We start from the raw sequence: 9613 nt of genomic DNA, 5'->3' as shown, positions 1-9613 counted from the left end.
TGATACACTGCCACAGACACTGCTGTTTGATATATTTCAGGCTGATGGAGAACCGTTTTCAGGTAAACTTATTAAATTAAGACTGTTTAAGCTGTGCTTTTAGCTAATAGTAATGTTAACAACAATTAACCGTTAGCTAGTTAACAACTGTTAGTTAACTTAATATATAATCGTCACCGGCACACAATGCATCTTGGGATATGCTTGGCTATGAAGGATTCATTCATTGCATCCTCCAAAGTCCGGGAAAGAAGGCTGTATTTCTCGGCCGCATTTGAAGGAGCCTTCAAAATGGGACAGCCTTGGTCATGCAGATGTGATGCAATCGGTCTTCAAATGCAGTCTTCGAAGGCTGCAGCCCCTGAATTGGGACAGGTAATATGTTGAAGCTATGGTGGCTCTATAGTGTCAGACAGAATGGCTAGTAAAAAAGGCACATTCCCACCATAAATTTTGTCAACCTGACATTCCCATAGTGAATATAATACCCCTGGTTAAAAAAAAAAAATAAGCAGTTACTTGAGTAATGTTCAAGTGGAAATGGCCTGTTCATAGAATAATGGTTTGTCATTTTGGAACTTTACATGTTGGGGGGCTTTAAAATTTCACTGAGGGAGTTTAAACTTCTGATCTCAGTGAAATCTTGGCTGTAGCCATGTGTCTGTGTACAGCAACTACAGATTTGCACATCCAGAGAGTCAAAACAACTGCAGGCCAAATAGATATGAACTACTGTTACTGATGCCTGATGACTGCATTGACCCACAGACATAAAATTGATTTTGAATATCTACAGTTTCAACCATTACAGAAAGCGACTCCTCGTGTGCCCAAGACTATCAGTGAAAAACAGCATGTGCCATGACAGAGCTTTAGTGTGACGTGAATAAGGACACAAGTGTGAAGGCCCAAGTCAGTGAGGTTTCTGTATTTTACATCAGTATGCAGCATCTATGTGAGTAGAACCTACCCTAGTCGACCCCACACAAGAGTTTCAAATGTGAAATAAAATAAAATTCATGATGATTTACTGACACCCGTGTATATTTCATACCCACTTTGGCTTTATGCATACACTTCCATATTCTCTGTCGTTAATGATCTGGTAATTCTTACTAGTAAAACTATAAAACCACTCAAGATATTTAATTTATCCCTATATAGTATAGCTCTACCTACTTTGTTCTCAGTTATCTGGTAGCATCTGTAATACTACAGTAACAGCAGCTAGAGGGCTCCCTTGAACAAGAGATAGGATTAGATGAGATACACCTTTATTAATCCTCAGCAGGGAAATAAACAGTGTAAACATGGAGTGTAACACTCTGTGTTTGTCTCTATTGATATAATAGATTATGGTACTTTATGATATTGTATGGGATATAAGACAGTATTAGCTGAAGTATAGTAACATACCACAGAATACCATAATACATGGTATACCTGTAGTACAGTAATACAGTAATATAAAATTGAAAAGACTATCAAATATAATATGGTGTCATATATTAGTAGAACATATTAATGGTATGGTGAGGTATATGATGAGTCCAGCAGAGAGACAATGGAGATGGAGAAGTGAGATGATTGCCCTGAGTGAACCAGACACCGTTGGGAAATGGCTGTGTATGTGTGTGTGTGTGTGTGTGTGTGTGTGTGTGTGTGGTTCACACTACTGTCTTACGGTCTGACAGTAGGAACAAAGGAGCGCCTGAGGCACTCAGTTTTGCACCTGGGTGGGATGATGCGATGGCTGGATGAGCTGCCCATCAGCCACAGCTCCTCTTGAAGAGGGTGAGAGAGGGTTTGTCAAGGATGGTTTTGATCTTGTCCCTCATCCTCTTCTCCACCACTGACTCCAGACTGTCCACTTTGTGTCTGACCACACAGCTGGCTTTCCTCACCAGCTTGTTGAGTCTGCTGGCCTCACCATCCTTGATGTTACCACTCCAGCATTCCACAGTAAAGAACAGAGCGCTGGCTACCAGGGGCGGAGACAGATGTTGCAAACATTCGGGGCTCAGCCTAAACCTAGAGGGGGGATATGCCCTCCCAGGGAGATTATTTCCCCATATTAACGACAGCTATATGCCCTATTTTTCAAGACATTTGAGGCAATAAAATGCCTGCACATCATTTAGTAAAACATGATAGTTGTTGAGGGAAATAAACATCCCGTAAATCCTACATCCTGTTTAATTGTTCTCCAACTACCTACGCCATAACCACCATAACACAACAAATGTTAAAGATGACTAATTTCCACTCCTGCCACCTAAAAAAGAAGCAAAATTTGTCTGATGTTGCTATTTTTAGGTTATATAATAGGTAGGGCAGGAATATGGCAACAGTTTTACCAATCTTAAGACCTTTCTTGTTAAACTGTGCTGGAGTAGTGTTCACAGAATCAATGTTTAGCTGATGAATCTGATACATTTGAATCCATCCTATAAAAATTTGGGCTACCTTTATTGCAAAGATTACAGAGATAACAGTGGTCTCCAATACTAAAATAAAAAATTCGACAGAAGAGCAGTTATATATATTTTTTAAAGGGTGTAGCATAGTTCTGGGGCTTTAAGAAAACATTTGGGGCTGGAGTGTTATTTATTTATTTATTTAGTAGTTAGTATTTACTAATTTAACTAAGCCTTGATTACAGGTGTATTGACTGATTTTGGCCACTTGAGGGCAGCACAAAAACCTGTAAAAAATGTAAATACATGTAATAGCCATAGAGTTTAATAATAACTAGATACTGGATGCCGAGGTGACACCTATTCTCTCACATAGAGTTGCTCACCTGGTGCATACACCAAAAGTTTTCCAGCTTCTGGGTATACTGCTGTGGCATGCAGCCCACTGAATATCTGCGTTAGTGTTTCTCCCACTGTCTCCACCTGCAAGCTCCTGCTCACCTCATAGACCTTTTTTGATGACAATAGTGATTTTTAAATTACTTTTCTTGGCTTTAGAAAAGTTTAACAAATATAAACCACCATGGCTCAAAAATTCAGAATAGAAAGATTCACAATTGACCTTGTTTGCAGTTCAATGTGTCCTGTCAACAGTTTCAGATGTGTCTTTTACAATAGAGGGGACTTTCTTTTTTTTTTTTTTTTTTTTATGCAATACTGCGAGTCACCACTGGGGAAAATTTGCTGCAAGGGTGGACTGCTTTCCTGGGGCCTGGTCATATCACCTCTAAAGCTGATGTGGCTAGTATGTTGGCAAGCAGTTGCTTATCTGCACATTCAGCAGACACAAGGCAACATTTGCATTTGTGTGTGTCCACTTAATGATTGAAACTGTGTTTGTCTGCTGTTTTCTGCTGAGCAGGGAGTGCACAGAGGCTTTATCAGATAGTTTTGGCTGAAAACAGCTGCTGCTGATGAAGCTGGCGTGATGAGAATCATGAGACTGAGTCAAAACAGTAAAGTTGCAGGTCGCAAAACCAAAACAATGAGCTGAGAGATGCTCACATAATCTGTATCGCTAAAAGGAACTCAGAGATTCTGTTGATAATTCTCTGTGGGTCCGTCACTACAAGCAGCACTTTGCACATAACATATACTCACATGATCTATTGTCAATACAAGCAGCTTTAAACTTTTTACATAATTCCTGTGAGTAAAATCCAATATGTAAGCAATAAATAAAATGAATGTTCATTAAACATATCAATTTAATAAATAACAATGAACTGTTATTTATAATACACTGCAGATAGAGCAGCTGGTGTGATTCACTCCTTGGTGGGCACATGTTTCATCCTTACCCGCATCCAACTGAAGAAGCCACGCGCTTCCTGCTTCTCCTCTTTGTCCTTCTTTTCATCTAGAATCAGCAAAATTACCAGATGTAAGTCTCAAATTAAATATGGTTTTGAAAACATTTAATAAATCATCAACATCTCACCAGTCCTTTGTGGTGCAGCTGCCTCACAGCTCACCTCTGGGGTCTGAAAAAATATTTATGAATCTTGAATTAGAAACAGAACTACTTCTTACTTTTATCTTTGTCAGACAAATAGATGAAACAGTAAGATGACTCTTTTAGTAGGATTGAGGATTACCATGGGGTCCTTTACTTTATGAAGCTGATAGAGAATCCAGTTGTGTGCATCACTCTGTACTCTGTCGACCATGTCCTGGATGGCACAGACAGCACTCTCTCTAGCAGTGAAGAAGCTTTCATCAAGGTCCATGAGATGGAAGGTTTTGGAGTGGTCCTCAAATCTTCTGTAAATGGCTTTGACCATGTCCCGGGCCACTGATGTGCACACATGCAGCAGACAAGGTGGATCCATACAGAAGCAAGTAGCTGCTGCTTCAGCCAGCTGTTTGCCAGTCTGAGAGTCTGCAGAGTCAACCCTGTTCCCCAGAGTTGAGGACAAACTGGAGTCTCTGCTCACAATGGCCCTCTGGCTCTGGGAAGTCCTGACCTCATCAAGTGGCTCTGGTTCATCCAGGAGGAACTTCTGAGCAGTTTCCACCACCTGTGGCGCAAAAGGCGCAGCAGTCCACTGAATCTATATATGCATTTGTTCTTGTACCTCTGCTGCCCTACCACCATATCCATTAGCCTACTTTCTATTATGGGATGTGTACAATAAATTGTCTCTAAAAGCAGATGACATACACATTTAATTCCCTAATGTGTAATACTATTAAACTCCCCATCTCCAGTGGTAATACAAACAAAGACACTGACAGCCATGCATGCCACTAGTGGGACTAGCTAATTTTTCTACAGACAGATATGAAGGCCATTATAATAATTTGAAAAGAAAAAAAAAGCTATTACCACATTATCATTCTACTGTTTTTCTGAATGTGCATACAGTAGTAGGAACTCTGTGATATTCAGAATGAATCTATGATTCAGGGGTTGTCTGCAAACAGCTCTCAACATGAGGGAGCCTGAGCCGGCAGCTAGCAGCTAATGATGCTAATATTGCTATCAGTGGATATATAAAGAGAACTGGATACAGTGTGGGAGGTGGGGCCCCTTTCATTCCAATAAAAGTTGCTCAGTGGCACATGAAGCCAAAAAAAATCAACATTTGTGTGTAACATTATTATCTATTCATTTACAGGCGTGTCTTTCACGATGCAAGTCTAAGGGGAAAAGTCTTTTTAGGCCCCATGGCATCACATGAAGGACCCCGGAAGTTGTAATTCCACAGTTTGGCCACTATTTCGAAATGGCTTCAAAGCCCAGCTCTACTCCTGAGGGCTTGGTAATAGCAACAGTAACAGTGTAAGAATGTGGCCAAAACGGTTACTGCACTCAAATTCAAAATACTGCCACGAGTCGTGTCCGCCCCCCCTCCCCTACAGATTCAAGGTTGCTGGACAGCGGCACACTGGAGACTGATTTGTTTGCCCACGGGCGGCTGCCGTGGCAGGGCTGTGTTGCTGCGTCCTTGATCTTCGGTTTTCCAGCGGACCGTTCGAGCAAGTCCAGCTTCTTTGCTGCTAACCCTGCTGCCAGGATACAGCTGAGGAGGAGCCGGCTGCTAATGCTATGTACTGGGACACTGCTAACGCTGCTGCTGGGATACAGCTGAGGAGGAGTGGGCTGCTAATGCTATGTACTGGGACACTGCTAATGCTGCTTGCCGTGCTGCTGTAGCTCAATCGTAACTGTAACTGATGCTGAGACTCTACTGACTGCGTGACTGGTAGACGGCAGTGGGTGGCGCAACAGGCCAAAACACAAATTCAAAACATAAACATGATTTGCAGACTGTAAAAATGTTTTTTAAATGCGAATATTCTGGCTGTACTATTGTTGTCGGTGAGATCAGTATGTTATATGAACATTATTCCTTAGTCTCTGTGACATATTAGGAGGATTTCATGACTATTTGCTTTAGAATTCTTACATGTAGCTCCTTTAAGCTAGCTAGTGGGATAAACACCCAGGGACTCACATGCACTAACATGCACCAGCTACCACAACAATAAACAGAGAAGCTCAGATCACAACACACAGAGGTAGCATCAGTTCATTCTCTGCTCAGGACACCATTAGACCCCGTTCAGATGTAGCGTCTAAAAGTGCGTGGAAAACACCAGCTGTGCCGTTTCCATCTTTTTATCCAAGGCGCTTCGGAGGTTGTGCTACTGTCGCGCCTGTCGTTACTAAGCAACCAAAACCACCTGTCACTCACAGGGGGAGTAAAAAAGTTACAAAGTTTACAAAAAAGTTAAATGGATTTCCAGCAAGCATCAGGAGGTGAGGTGTGTGCATGTGTGTGTGTGTGTGTGTGTGGAGGAGAGGGAGAGAGGGAGATGCTGGTAGAGAGATAGTGTGTGTTATTAGACACATAATGTTGTGAAGTCCATTGGACGGAAAGGAAGAAGCAGGTCCATGGAGCTGATTGGTTAATTCTTATCACATGACTTGCAGTGCGCTTGCTGCATTCGAAAAAGCTGACATTTTTCCATCTCTGTGTGCTGTGGATGAAAAAACAGGCGCGTCGCACCGAATGTGCACCGCTACAGCGTCGCTTTGGGTTGTGAGTGTGCTTGACGCACGTCTACATTGAAACTAATGGATTTGTGCGCACAAAAGACGCTACATCTGAACGGCCCCTTTCGCCACTATATCTTTACATAGCAAATAGTTGTTGGTTGCTATATTAAATGCACTGAATGTTGTATAGAGCTTTGCATGTTTTAACAAGATACATTTATTCTGTTACAAATTAAATGTTGAGTCCATAAGCAATCAAATACACTTTTGAGTTTTACTGCTCCAGAATTACTTGGTCTGGTATGATCATTAGATTAAATTAGCTACTGTTAGCTAATGTTAGCAAACCCATGGTAAATTGGAGCTTTACTTTGACCTTTTATTTTACAACTTCTATATTTGTGCTACTGTTTCACTACATGTTATGATTTACCATTAATGTGTAATTGCCACTTGGTGCCACAGTGGCCACTGTTTATCAAATGTTACATGGACAGGAGGGCGTGTTTACCACTTGAGCTGCGAGGAGCTTTTCTTTTTCTGGCCCTTTTGCAATTTCCTGGAACCTTTGAGAGGAAGACAGATGTTGTCATCCATGTTGTCTAATCTCTGCACATTTGCAGTGAGCTTTAATCTGTCTTGTTGACTCACTCTTCCTGGAAACTTCTTCCAGCCAGCAGCCGCTCCTTCATATCTTCAGTAGATACATAACTGGGGGTTTGATACTGCATCTTCATGAGCATAAACTGCCTCATGAGCATCTTTTGCAAGACACAGCCAGTATACAGTGTGAATCAGCTGACCTAGAGACCCAGTGCTGTTAGTTAGATATGGACAATGCATGTTTAAAATTATAGTGAAAAGACTGACCTCTGCGCTGTAGCGTTGTTGCCCTCTCACAGAGAAAGAGGACGGTTTTATATGTCGAATTTGCTTAAACAAGTCCATGTTGAACAGAGGCTTTACTCCTCAACAAGAACAGGAGACACTAATTTAGATGTTTAATTCCTAAAGAAAAGTAAGATGCACATTTTAATTTACTATGTTGCTGTTTTAAAACGTGGATAACAGGAGCTGCCTAGGGTTGGGATGGATGTTGCCCTTAGTGACATCTGATGATCACATCATTTGAACAAACCACTCTGAGCTGCCCCTCAGTGTGAGGCAGGACCAGTAATATTACTGTGGTGGATCTTTTTTGAATCGTGGTACAAACAGCTGGTTTTATTAGATGTGGCTGTGGAGCACTGGACCAAATGCATTTGGGTCAAACTGAACAATATTTAGCAGAAACAACTTAACAGTCAATTTGGCATAGAAATAACACAATGAATGAATGGGAGACTGTTAAAAAGGTAAAAAGCAAACAGTAATGATAAAGAGTTTACACACCTGGTACAAAGAGGGAGTTGATGCTCTTCGACTGAAGGAAGATGTGTCTTCAGCTGGTTTGGACGCTGATTGTTCAGACAACAATCATAGAGAATCTGAACCAGTCCCTCAAGATGACACTGTGTGTGTCTTCTGCATCATTCTGAGGCTTCTTGTCTACAAAAAGTCCCAAAAAATAAAATAAAATAAAATAAAATAAAATAAAACAAAAAACGAAAGGAATTTGAAATTATCCATTCAGATAAATAGTATTAATGACTCTGTGATTTAAAAAAAAATCAACAGTCCCTAAATAGTCAAGAAGATTGTTGAAGTATACTCCATAATGTAGACTCAGTTTAAAATAAATTCCTTTCTTGATTAGATATAATGACATCTAAGGGAAGATACTGATATATTCTTTTTGTTTGAGTCCGACGTTCATAGGGCGGAAAAAAACATCTGAATTCAAGGTGAACTTATCTATCTATATTTTGAGTCAGTATTACTTACTTACTTTTTTTTTTTTTTTTAACTTTGTTTACCTTCTCCTCAGGTGGTGGCTAATCCTCCTGGGTCAGCCTAATAATTCAGTGTTGTAGAACTGAATGCAAGGAATGACAGATGTGATTAATCCAAGGTTATTTTTCATAAAAAAAACTACAACAGAAGCATTTTTGAGAGTGAACAGACATGTTAGTGTACTATTCACCTCAATATGGTGTTTGTTAGTGTATATGTGTCTCTATATATTTGTTACACGTATTTTTGTTTTTGTGCCAATTAAAGATGGGGTAGGCAGTTTTTGAACAAAAATCTCACAATAACTTTTCAGCATGTTGCAATTAAAGTGGTCTGAGGGAACAGATACAGCCGCTGAGTGAGAGTCTGTGTCCAGAGCTGCTGCCCCCTCACCTACGGGCAAAGCAGTCCACAGTTGCAGGGAGTGAGGCGGAGGGACTGTGGGGTGGCTTGCTAGCTAATTCTTCTTTCATTTGTGATCTGATAAACAGAGAGAGAGGGAGAGGTTGGTGCAAGGAGGGGCTGAGAGAACACACTGTGTGCAACTCTACATTTAAATAACATTAAATTAACCAAAGTTTTGGAACCACTGGGTTTGAAGCGTGCACATACTCCCATGCTCATCTGGTGGGAGGGGCTTAGGATAGAGAGAGCAGAGGGGAGAGCTGCAGGAAGACAGTGTATTCTAAAAATCTGCTATTTTTTTCTTTTCTAGAAAATTACCTACCCCGTGTTAATTTAAAAAAAAAAAAAAAAAAAAAAAAAAGGCATATCATACATGAGCATACGTTATGGTATATGTTTGGCTGATTTAAATAACATGGTGAGTCATGGTTTGGTGGCCAGGGGGAGCTTTGGCCGCATTACATGTTCCCCACATATGTAGCCTGTATGTGCACCATGTTGTTTGTTAAATTAAAATAATTTCTTATTTCTTTTGGCTTTTGATGCTTCACTGAATTATTTATTTGTTTGTGCTTTTTACTCCTGTTTTTACACACACATGCACAAGCACACACCTCCCCGAGAAAAACACAGTGTTTAGCTCAGTGAAAGATGATAGCTCCACCCTGTGGTTAGGTGTAAAACACTGTTTTTTTAGTGTTTGTTCTTAAGTTTGTTTCAGCAGACAAGTTTTACTGATGCCAAATGAAAAGAAAAAACACACAGAATCAGTGTTTGTGAGCCTCATTACAGCCACATTAAATAAGCCACTCCTGATGTCTCACTGAGGCGG

This window comes from Epinephelus fuscoguttatus, linkage group LG20 (assembly GCF_011397635.1).
Source record: "Epinephelus fuscoguttatus linkage group LG20, E.fuscoguttatus.final_Chr_v1".
NCBI classification, from domain to species: Eukaryota; Metazoa; Chordata; class Actinopteri; order Perciformes; family Serranidae; genus Epinephelus; species Epinephelus fuscoguttatus.
The sequence above is the reverse complement of the archived record's forward strand: the minus strand, read 5'-3'. Positions refer to the sequence as shown.